Source organism: Bubalus bubalis, chromosome 3 (assembly GCF_019923935.1).
Source record: "Bubalus bubalis isolate 160015118507 breed Murrah chromosome 3, NDDB_SH_1, whole genome shotgun sequence".
Lineage (NCBI taxonomy): Eukaryota > Metazoa > Chordata > Mammalia > Artiodactyla > Bovidae > Bubalus > Bubalus bubalis.
In genome coordinates, this window is record NC_059159.1 from 27,261,058 (window position 1) to 27,270,442 (window position 9,385).

Sequence of the window (9,385 nt, forward strand, 5' to 3'; positions counted from 1 at the left end):
GTATCACTGGCCTGAAAGATAACTCCTACCCAAACTGCTTTGGATTCTCTTCTTGGGAAACCTCATCACTGGTACTAAATCAGCTGATTTTTTTTTTTTTTTTTTTTTGGAGAGTTTAGTGTTTCTTTGATTTGTTTCCCCCTTTTTCATGCTCATTTGCTTAAACAAGCTTCGGGCTTCAACAAAGTAAGTACAAGGCCAATCAAATGCAGTACAAAAAATAAGCACCAATAAATTAATGAAAATAACACATAAAGGGCACCCTTATCTTGCAAGTGCTTTTAAGAAAAGGTCTTGTCTTATTTAGGATGAGTGTGGGAGTAAGGTCAGGGAGAAGGAGTGCTAGCTGACCCAGGGAAATGAGGAGCTAAAGGGGAAAAACCTCTCTGGAAACAAAACAAATCACTGCGATGCAGGCTCTCAGCTCAGAGCTGCATTCATGTGCCACTGGGATGTGGTTGGAGCCCCAGTAGGGAGATTTCTTTTTCCTGGCTGGGCTGATGCAGAGGGGCCAAACCATCCAAGCACTTGGAGGTAAAACCAGTTCAGCTCAGCCTTCCTGGTCTTTGGAAACATTATGTATTTCCTACTTCATTTTTAGTTCTGTGGGTGTGCACCCTCCTCCCTATTGGATCCTTGTGGGCAGTGTCCATGTCTTTGTTCTTAGTGTCTCTCCAAGTGCCTATCAGAGTAGCTCATTCTTGGCAAGTGATCAGTAAATGTATGTTAAATGAAAGAATCAAATTCAAGGCAACAAATATATTGCGAATGGACTTGGCTAGTTAGTTTTGGGGGAAGTATTGGGCGTGGGGGGTTGGGGGGGTCAGTAGAAAATAAAATATTAAATAAAAGGTGATCAGGATCTGTCCCTGCTTCAGAGTTTCCAGACAAATCCAAGAGACAGTCTTCGACACGGATGTGGGTTAATTACTCATTTAGCTTCTTGCTCTGGAGCCTATTAGTTTCTACAGATTGTGACCAAACTTGAGACTCAGTCTTCTCTGTTCCTCATGCCAATAGGGCCTCTCCAGACCAAACACAGGGGAACAGAAGAATGTGGTGGAAGAAGTGCTGGATCAGTGGATGCAAAGGCTGATCTGAGCTCCAATATTCCATGAAGGTCCTCAGCAATTGAGGACAAGGGCCAAGGCTGAGGTCCACGGGTAGGGATGGGGCAGGGTATTTACTCAAAGACCAGTGGGAGCAGGAGGAGCCAGGAGGTAGGTTCCAGCCAAGGCCCTTAGAGAGTTCCAAAGGTCAAACTGAAGAACGAGAACTCAGGAGTCAGTTCCAAAGGGCAAGAGGAAGGTTGTAAGTGGGAAGGGACCCAGGTGGCTCTGGAATGGAGTGGGAGCAGGCTGGGCAGGAAGTAAGTGTCCTGGAGTGTCTGCACAGGACTTCAGAGATGCCAGGTGAAGATGTGGATGGCTTCAGTCAGCGTGACAGCTCAGGGCCAGCACAGACAACTTGCTCGTGGCCATAGAGTCTTTGTCATGTTCCTTGTAACCATGCCCCCAAGATAGTCCTGGCCCTAGGTAGGGGAGCCCTGGACATGAGTATATTCTAAACTCTCCCCTGCCCATCACCCATGCTCTGGGCTCTATCAGCTGCCCTCTGAGAAAAAGATAATGTAAACAAGCACTTTCTTAAGTTAATTTTTGTTTCCAATTTAAATGGCTATTTTGAAATTACATCTGTCTTACTTTTGGTAAAAAGCCTTTCTTTTATGAAACCAGAGTGATGGTGGGTGGTAAGTTTTTGGTTGTTTGAATGGCCTCACTTGGGTAAATTTAAAAGTTGACGATACTGGTCCCAGCCTTATGGGGGAAAAAAATTATAAAGCATCAAAGCCCACTCTGATTACTTCTGCTTTAAGGAACTGAAATCCTGTTCCTGAACCCCAGATCCTGGCTACCAAAATACCATTACCATCATCATCACCATCACCACCACCACCACCACCTGTGTGAAGCACTGTCCTAAAACTTTGCATATGCTAGTTAACTCCTTCCCTTGTTTTGACATCATGCTCACAGGCCTCATATTTGTATATGGCTCTCCCTACTGTGTGAGCTTCTCTAGTGGCTCAGAGGGTAAAGAGTCTGCCTGCAGTGCAGGTAGACCTGGGTTCGATCCCTGGGTCAGGAAGATCTTCTGGAGAAGGAAATGGCAACCCACTCCAGTACCTTTGCCCGGAAAATCCCATGGATGGAGGAGCCCGGTAGGCTACAGTCCATGGGGTTGCAAAGAGTCGGACATGACTGAGCGATTTCACTTTCTCCCTACTGTGACCAAGCCACTGTCAACTGAACCCCAGTTCTGATGGCTTCCCTACTATAGGCTTCACAATCTTTCCCCTGACCCCTGGCCACCTAGAGAGTAAACCTCTTTCTCAAAATTCCTAGCCTAGCCAATGGTTGTGTCTCTACTCCCTGCTGCCAAATCCTGGCCATATCCTGACTGTGGTTGGGCTCCTACCAGACACTGTCAGACTCTCTGAATACTGAGCTCCAATGCTGGAAGAAGAGCCACCTGCTGCCCAACTCTGCATCTATTGTAAAGCGTTTTGCGGCTGATGCAGATGAATGGAGATTTGAAGCATGGACTCTGGAGTCTGGCTGCCCAGGTTTAAGTCCGGATTCCATAATAATGTCTGACTTTGGGCACTTTTCTCCAAGCTTCAGTTAGAATGACAATCATAATAATACCTGATGGCTCAGCAGGTAAAGAATCCACCTGCAGTAAGAGACACAGGAGATGTGGATTCGATCCCTGTTGGGAAGTTCCCCTGTAGGAGGATATCCACTTCAGTATCTTGTCTGAAAACCCTATGGACAGAGGAGCCTGGTGGGTGGGGTTGCAAAGAGCCGGACATGACTGAGTGACTAAACATGAGCACACGTAGGGTTGCTGCTATCTATCTATCACTTATCTATGTGTAAAGCCCTTAGGATAGTGCTGGACACACAACAAGCTCGACATGAGCGTGCACTGCTATTAGCCTCTAGGCTAAGAGAACTGGGTTGTTACCACCACTTCACATTTAAGGAAACTGAGACTCCAAGGAGTTGAATGAAATGCACAATATCACACGGCTTTTGTGAGGTGGACCCAGAATAGAAGTTCAGAGCCTCTGGTGGAAGACTTGTGAGTTCCTTCATTTCTTCCAGTAGTTTCTTATTTTCATTTCTGATACGACTGCAATTGGCCCTGATTCCTAAGCCACCAGTTTCTATCTCATTAATCAGCTCCTGCAAAAGGACATCGCTACTGTTCAGAGCAGACCTGGGCCGATTCAGCAGCTGTCCTCCTACACTTTGTCACCAGAGTGCTGGCAGTCAGAGGGGAGGAGCATTTACCTCCATCAGGGGCTGAACATTCGCGATGAAGTTGAGATTGTGGCCTGCCCAGGGCTGGCTGGTGTCATCTCTCCTATTGTACTGGGTGGAGGCTCTGTCCTGAGAGCAGCTCAGCTGCCATATCTCAGTGACTTTGTTGCAGGTGCTGGGGCAATGAAGACTGAACAGGTTAATATAATTCTCCAGTGACTCATCCTGGAAGAAGACCTGTGATGGATCATTAAGTTGTCTTGGAACTTATTTCAGGCCCACACCCCCAGGATGAACATTCTTGATTTGTTTATCGGGTCTCCAACAATAAGCCACTATTCTTCCCCACAACTCAGTTACACAATCTCTCCCCTCGTGTCTTTCAGCCTCCTACTAAAAATCTGCCTGTGCTGAGCGTGCGTGCTCCCCAGCCCTCTACCAGATGACTGACTGGTGTGTCATCCTGCCTTTGATGGGTAGCTCACTGCCTTCTTGCTGAGCTTGACTCTGCTCACTAGGATCCCTCTACAGTGGAGATGCTTATTCTCCTGCTTGAGCAGATTTTGTTCTTTCCCTCCTAAATCTTCTCTCCTTCATAGACTCCAAACTGCATGTAGGCTTCTGAAGTATCCACCTTCTAGTGCCTAATGAATGTCCTGGATCTAGGGTTGATGTATTTAAATTATTTAATTCTTTTTAAAAATATGTAAATACCTCATGTTTATTGTAGGAAAAAAGAATAATACAAATCTCCCATCATTCTGCCACCTAGAAATAACCTCTATAAATATTTCGGGGAGTAGATCCTTTTAGACCTTTGTTGTTCACTTGCCCAGTTGTGTCCAACTCTTTGCGACCCCACGGACTGCAGCACGTCAGGTGCCTCTGTCCCTCACCATCTCCCGAAGTTTGCCCAAGTTCATGTCCCTTGCATTGGTGATGCCATCCAGCCACCTCATCCTCTGATGCCCTCTTCACCTTCTGCCCTCAATCTTTCCCAGCATCAGGGACTTTTCCAATGAGTCGGCTATTCGCATCAGGTGACCAAAGAACTGGAGTTTCAGTTTCAGTGTCAGTTCTTCCAACGAGTACATAGGGTTGATTTCCTTTAAGATTGACGGGTTTGATCTCCTTGCTGTCCAAGGGACTCTCAGGAGTCTTTTCCAGCACCACAGTTCGAAGGCATCAATTCTTTGGCACTCTGCCTTCTTTACAGTCCAGCTCTCACAATTGTAAGTGACCACTGGGAAGACCACAGCCTTGACTATACAGTTCTTCGTTGGCAGAGTAATGTCTCTGCTTTTCAACACACTGTCTAGGTTTGTCATAGCTTTTCTTCCAAAGAGCAAGCATCCTTTAATTTCATGGCTACAGTCATTGTCTGCAGTGATTTTGGAGCCCAAGGAGAGGAAATCTGTCGCTACTTCCAACTTTTCCTCTTCTATTTGCCATGCAGTAATGGGGTTGGATGCATTATCTTAGTTTTTTAATATTTAGTCTTAAGCCGGCTCTTTCACTGTCCTCCTTCACCCTCATCAAGAGTCTTTTAAGTTTCTCTTTGCTTTCTGCCATTAGAGCAGTATCTGAGGTTGTTGATGTTTCTCCTGCCTATCTTGATTCCAGTTTGTAATTCATCCAGCCCGGCATTTCTCATGATGTGCTCAGCATATAAATTAAATAAATAGGGTGACAGCAGACAGCCCTTTCGTACTCCTTTCTCAATCCTGAACGAATCAGTTGTTCCACACAGTGTTCTAATTGTTTCTTCTTGATGCGCATACAGGTTTCTCAGGAGATAGGTAAAATGGTCTGATATTCCCATCTCTCTAAGAGCTTTCCACAGTTTGTTATGATCCACATAGTCAAAGGCTTTAACATCAATGAAACAGAGGTAGATGTTTTTCTGGAATTCCTTAGGTTTCTCTATGATCCAGCGAATGTTGGCAATCTGATCTCAGATTCCTCTGCCTTTTCTAAACCTAGTTTGGATATCTGAAAGTTCTTGGTTTGTGTAACGCTGAAGCCTAGCATGCAAGATTTTCAGCATGACCTTACTAGCATGGAAGATGAGTGCAATTGTCTGTTGGCTAGAACATTCTTTAGTACTAGCGTTCTTGGGAATTGGGATGAGGATTGACCTTTTCCAGTCCTGTGGCTACTGCTGAGTCTTCCAGATTGCTGACATATTGATTCCAACACTTTGATAGCATCATCCTTTAGAGTTTTGAATAGCTCTATTCCATTGTATCCACTAGCTTTATTAACAGCAGTACTTCCTAAGGCCCACTTGACTTCATACTCTAGAATGTCTGGCTCTGGGTGACTGAGCACACCATTGTATTAACCTGGTTCATGAAGATCTTTTTTGTACAGTTCTTCCACGTATTCTTTCCATCTCTTCTTGGTCTCTTCTGCATCTACGAGGTCTCTACCTTTTCTGTCCTTTATTGTGCCCATCTTTGGGTGAAATGTTCCCTTGATATTTCCAATTTCCTCTTAGACCTATCTCCCCACAAAATTGCCTCTGTGCCATTCCTTGTAGGGGCACCTCTGATTGGTCCCCCAGCCTGTGTCCTGAAAGCATACAGATGCCATTTCTTCACAAGCATCTACTGCAGGATAGGATATATTTGTCAACTTATACACGGATTGAAATTGTGGAGTCAGCTTCCTCATTGTCTGGGAACAGCTCCAGGTGGGAATATCTTGTCTGCATTTCTGCAATAACCTCCTCCTGGACTCCTGGTCTCCTGTCTTTTGGCCTGTCCCCCACAAGATCTCCGAAGTGAGCCAACCAAGACACTAATGCCGCCAAGTCCTTCTGTTTGCAGCTTTCAGCGGCTTTCCATCTTCTTCAGGATGGAATCAGGACTCCTTAGCCTAGAATCAGTGGCTTCTCATGACATGAGGCTGGCTTGCTTTTCCTGTTGCTTCACTTGCCTCCCCACTAAGGCACTGGTTCTGCCCTTGTCAGGCAGTTTGCTCTTCCTAGAGTGGGATGGCATTTTGTGCTCCAGGATCTTTGTATTCACTGCTCTCTCTGCCTTGAATGAGCTTCCCTTCCCCCTCCTCTGGATGATTTCTTTAAGACCTAGTTCAAGTATCATCTCCTCCAGAAGCCTTCTCTAACCACCTCCCCTCCCGTCTTGTCCCATCTCAGTTCAGTGCTTCCTCTCTGTGAGGACACACCACATTTCCTGTGGGACTTGACTCACGACTGAAGATCTGCTGTCTTATTTATCTCCCTCACTAGATCATGAATTAATGAGGGCAAGGACTGTGTTTTTTAAAACTGTTTTTTCTAGTCATTAACAAAATGTTTGGGCCACAGTTCAATTTTTTTTTTCTTACTAGAATATAAGAATGAGAAATATACCTATAACTGCCCAATGTTACTCTTGCTTAGGAAGTAAGCATTTTTTTTGGATCCAGGTACAGCATACATTTCAAAATTATTTCAGACTCTAATTTGTACACACCTATGATCACAATGCTTTATGTTATATGTAAATTATCTCATTTAATGTTATTTTAACCTCACAAAAACCACATGAGATAATAATTATTTCCATGTTATAGATCAGCAAGACTCAGGGATATATCAACATCTTACAAATAGTAAGAAGAATCAGAATTTGAACTAACATCAAAATAATCATCATCCTCTGAAGAAATGATTGATATTCAATTAAGGTTTTTTTGGATATAGACATTTCCTTCCTCATCTGGTTCTTTGTAATTTAGTCTGAAAGGCGGTGAAGGAATTTGTGGCTAACTCATGGATTGATGGGTGACTCTGGCGCTTTCAGTATCACCACCATCATCAAGTTGCTCAAACCCTGTCCCTTCCTGTCCTTCTTCTCATAAGTATGGTAAAACTTTTTTCAGTCATCTTTCTTTAAACCGACATTTTCAGCTCCACGTAAAGAAGCGGCAAATGGTTACTCACCAATGAATTACCACCAATATAGGTGACATAGATGGTACTTTGACCTGCCTTTAAGATCTGAATAGAAGGATTCTGATAATGAGTATTCCTTATGGGTAGAAAAGGGTCTTGTTAGACTCTGTAGACTCTCATTCATTCGAAAAACATTTACAAAGGGCCTAATAATCACAGTTAATAACAGTAGCTAACATTTGTGCGTGTGTGTATTCAGTCGCTTAGTCTTGTCTGACCCTTTGTGACCCCTTAGAACTGTAGCCCATCAGGTTCCCCTGTCCATGGAATTTTCAAGGCAAGAATACTGAAGTGGTTTTCTATTTCCTCCTCCAGAAGATCTTCCCAACTCAGGGATTGAAGCTGCGTCTCCTGCATTGGCAGGCGGATTCTTTTCCACCCCACCACCTGGAAAGCCCCAGCTGACATTTATTGAGGGCTTAATATGCATTACTGAGGACTGAATATGTGCTCCATGCCCTTCACATGTAGTAACTCATTTAATTCTCATTGGTGGAAGATCCCCTCAGGCAGGAACTATTATTTTGATAGTTTTATAAGTGAACAAAATGAGAGACAGGCTAAGTAACTTGTCCAAGGCCACACAGCCTATGGTATACGCCTCTCCTGCCACACACAATGTTCTCTGCTGTCTTTGGGTACATGGAGGTGAGTGTGAGGCTCTGCCGTCAAGGAACTTATGTGTTCATGCATAGAAGATATGAAGCCTTTAGCTGCAATACTCTGTGATCCATGTGCGAGATGAAAAGAAGCATAAGAAAGGGATGTTTGGTGGCTAGTTGATGACATCAGAGGAGCCACAGAGGAGGTGACATTTCAACTGAGTTTTAAAGGACTAATATGAGTTAAGGAGATCGGGAAGGCTGGGGATTGTTGCAGAGAACAAACTTTGCAGTGGAGATAGAGGCAACAAAGAGTGGAGATGGAAGAATAACATTCCTGAAGATAGTAAGAAGTTCCGTGGGGGTGGCTCGCAGGATCCACAGGGAAATTAGATGAGAAACGAGCTAGAAGAGTAGGTTGAACCAAAATCATGGAGAGTCTAGAGACACTGTACTTTATTTTGTGAGAAATGAAGATTTGTGGAAGGTATTTTAACAAAAGAATGGCATGATTATATTTGTGTTATACCTGTAAGCAATAGGGAAGGTGGACAAGTGGAAGAGTCAAAAAAAAACAAAAGAAGAAGAAGCCAGGAAATTAGTCCACCAATTCTTGACTGGAATTACCCATACAAGAAACACAGAGTCCCCCAAAGAAGGCATTGGTTGGAAAAGTATTTTAAGTAGAATCAACAGAACCTGATGACCTTATGCTTCTTGCTTGGGCCTTATGTGGATAGGATGACATTAACTATGGCAGGAATAAAGGAGAAAGAACTCACTCATTTGTCTGCTTTTTTCATTCAGTACACACTTGATCAGAGAGCCAGGACCTACACCAGGAAGTGGAGATCCAGAAGCCAATCAGACATAAATCCACCCTTGCAGAGCCCACAGTTTAGTGGGCGAGGCAGACAAGTAAACACTGATTACAATAAGAGGGATGAGTGAGCCACCCATGGAGCTGAGTCCTTGAAGTCTGATGATGAAGTCTTTCCATCAGCCCTCACTTGCATGACCCACCCTGGAGGCAGCACTAATTTCTTCTCTGTTCCTTTGCTGGGCGCTCTACTTCCCTGTCACTCGAGTTGTCCAGCCTGGCTTCCCTGGGGCAAAGGCCAAGAATCTGGTGTAGATATTTGGGGCATAGCTCCTACTAAGGCAGTGCATAAACTGGGCATCCCAACGTGTGAGCCGAGTCAATGCCCATCTCAGAATGCCAAGAAGACTAGATAGAAACCCGAAGTCCAAAGGGCCAGGAGTGGGGAGGCAGAGCCAAGAGTTTGGAGTTGGGCAAACACCAGGCCAGAAGAAGCCAGAACCCCTGGGATGACTACCACAAACCCTGGGGAGATTTGTTGTTTCCCCTAGGGGGCTGGTAAGCACATGGTACACGGGTTCTGGGAGCTGGCAAAAGGGTCAGAGGTAGGACCCCAACCAGTGTGCCCTTCCTACCTGCTGCAGAGAATGTCCCAGTCCCCACCTGCTGTTGG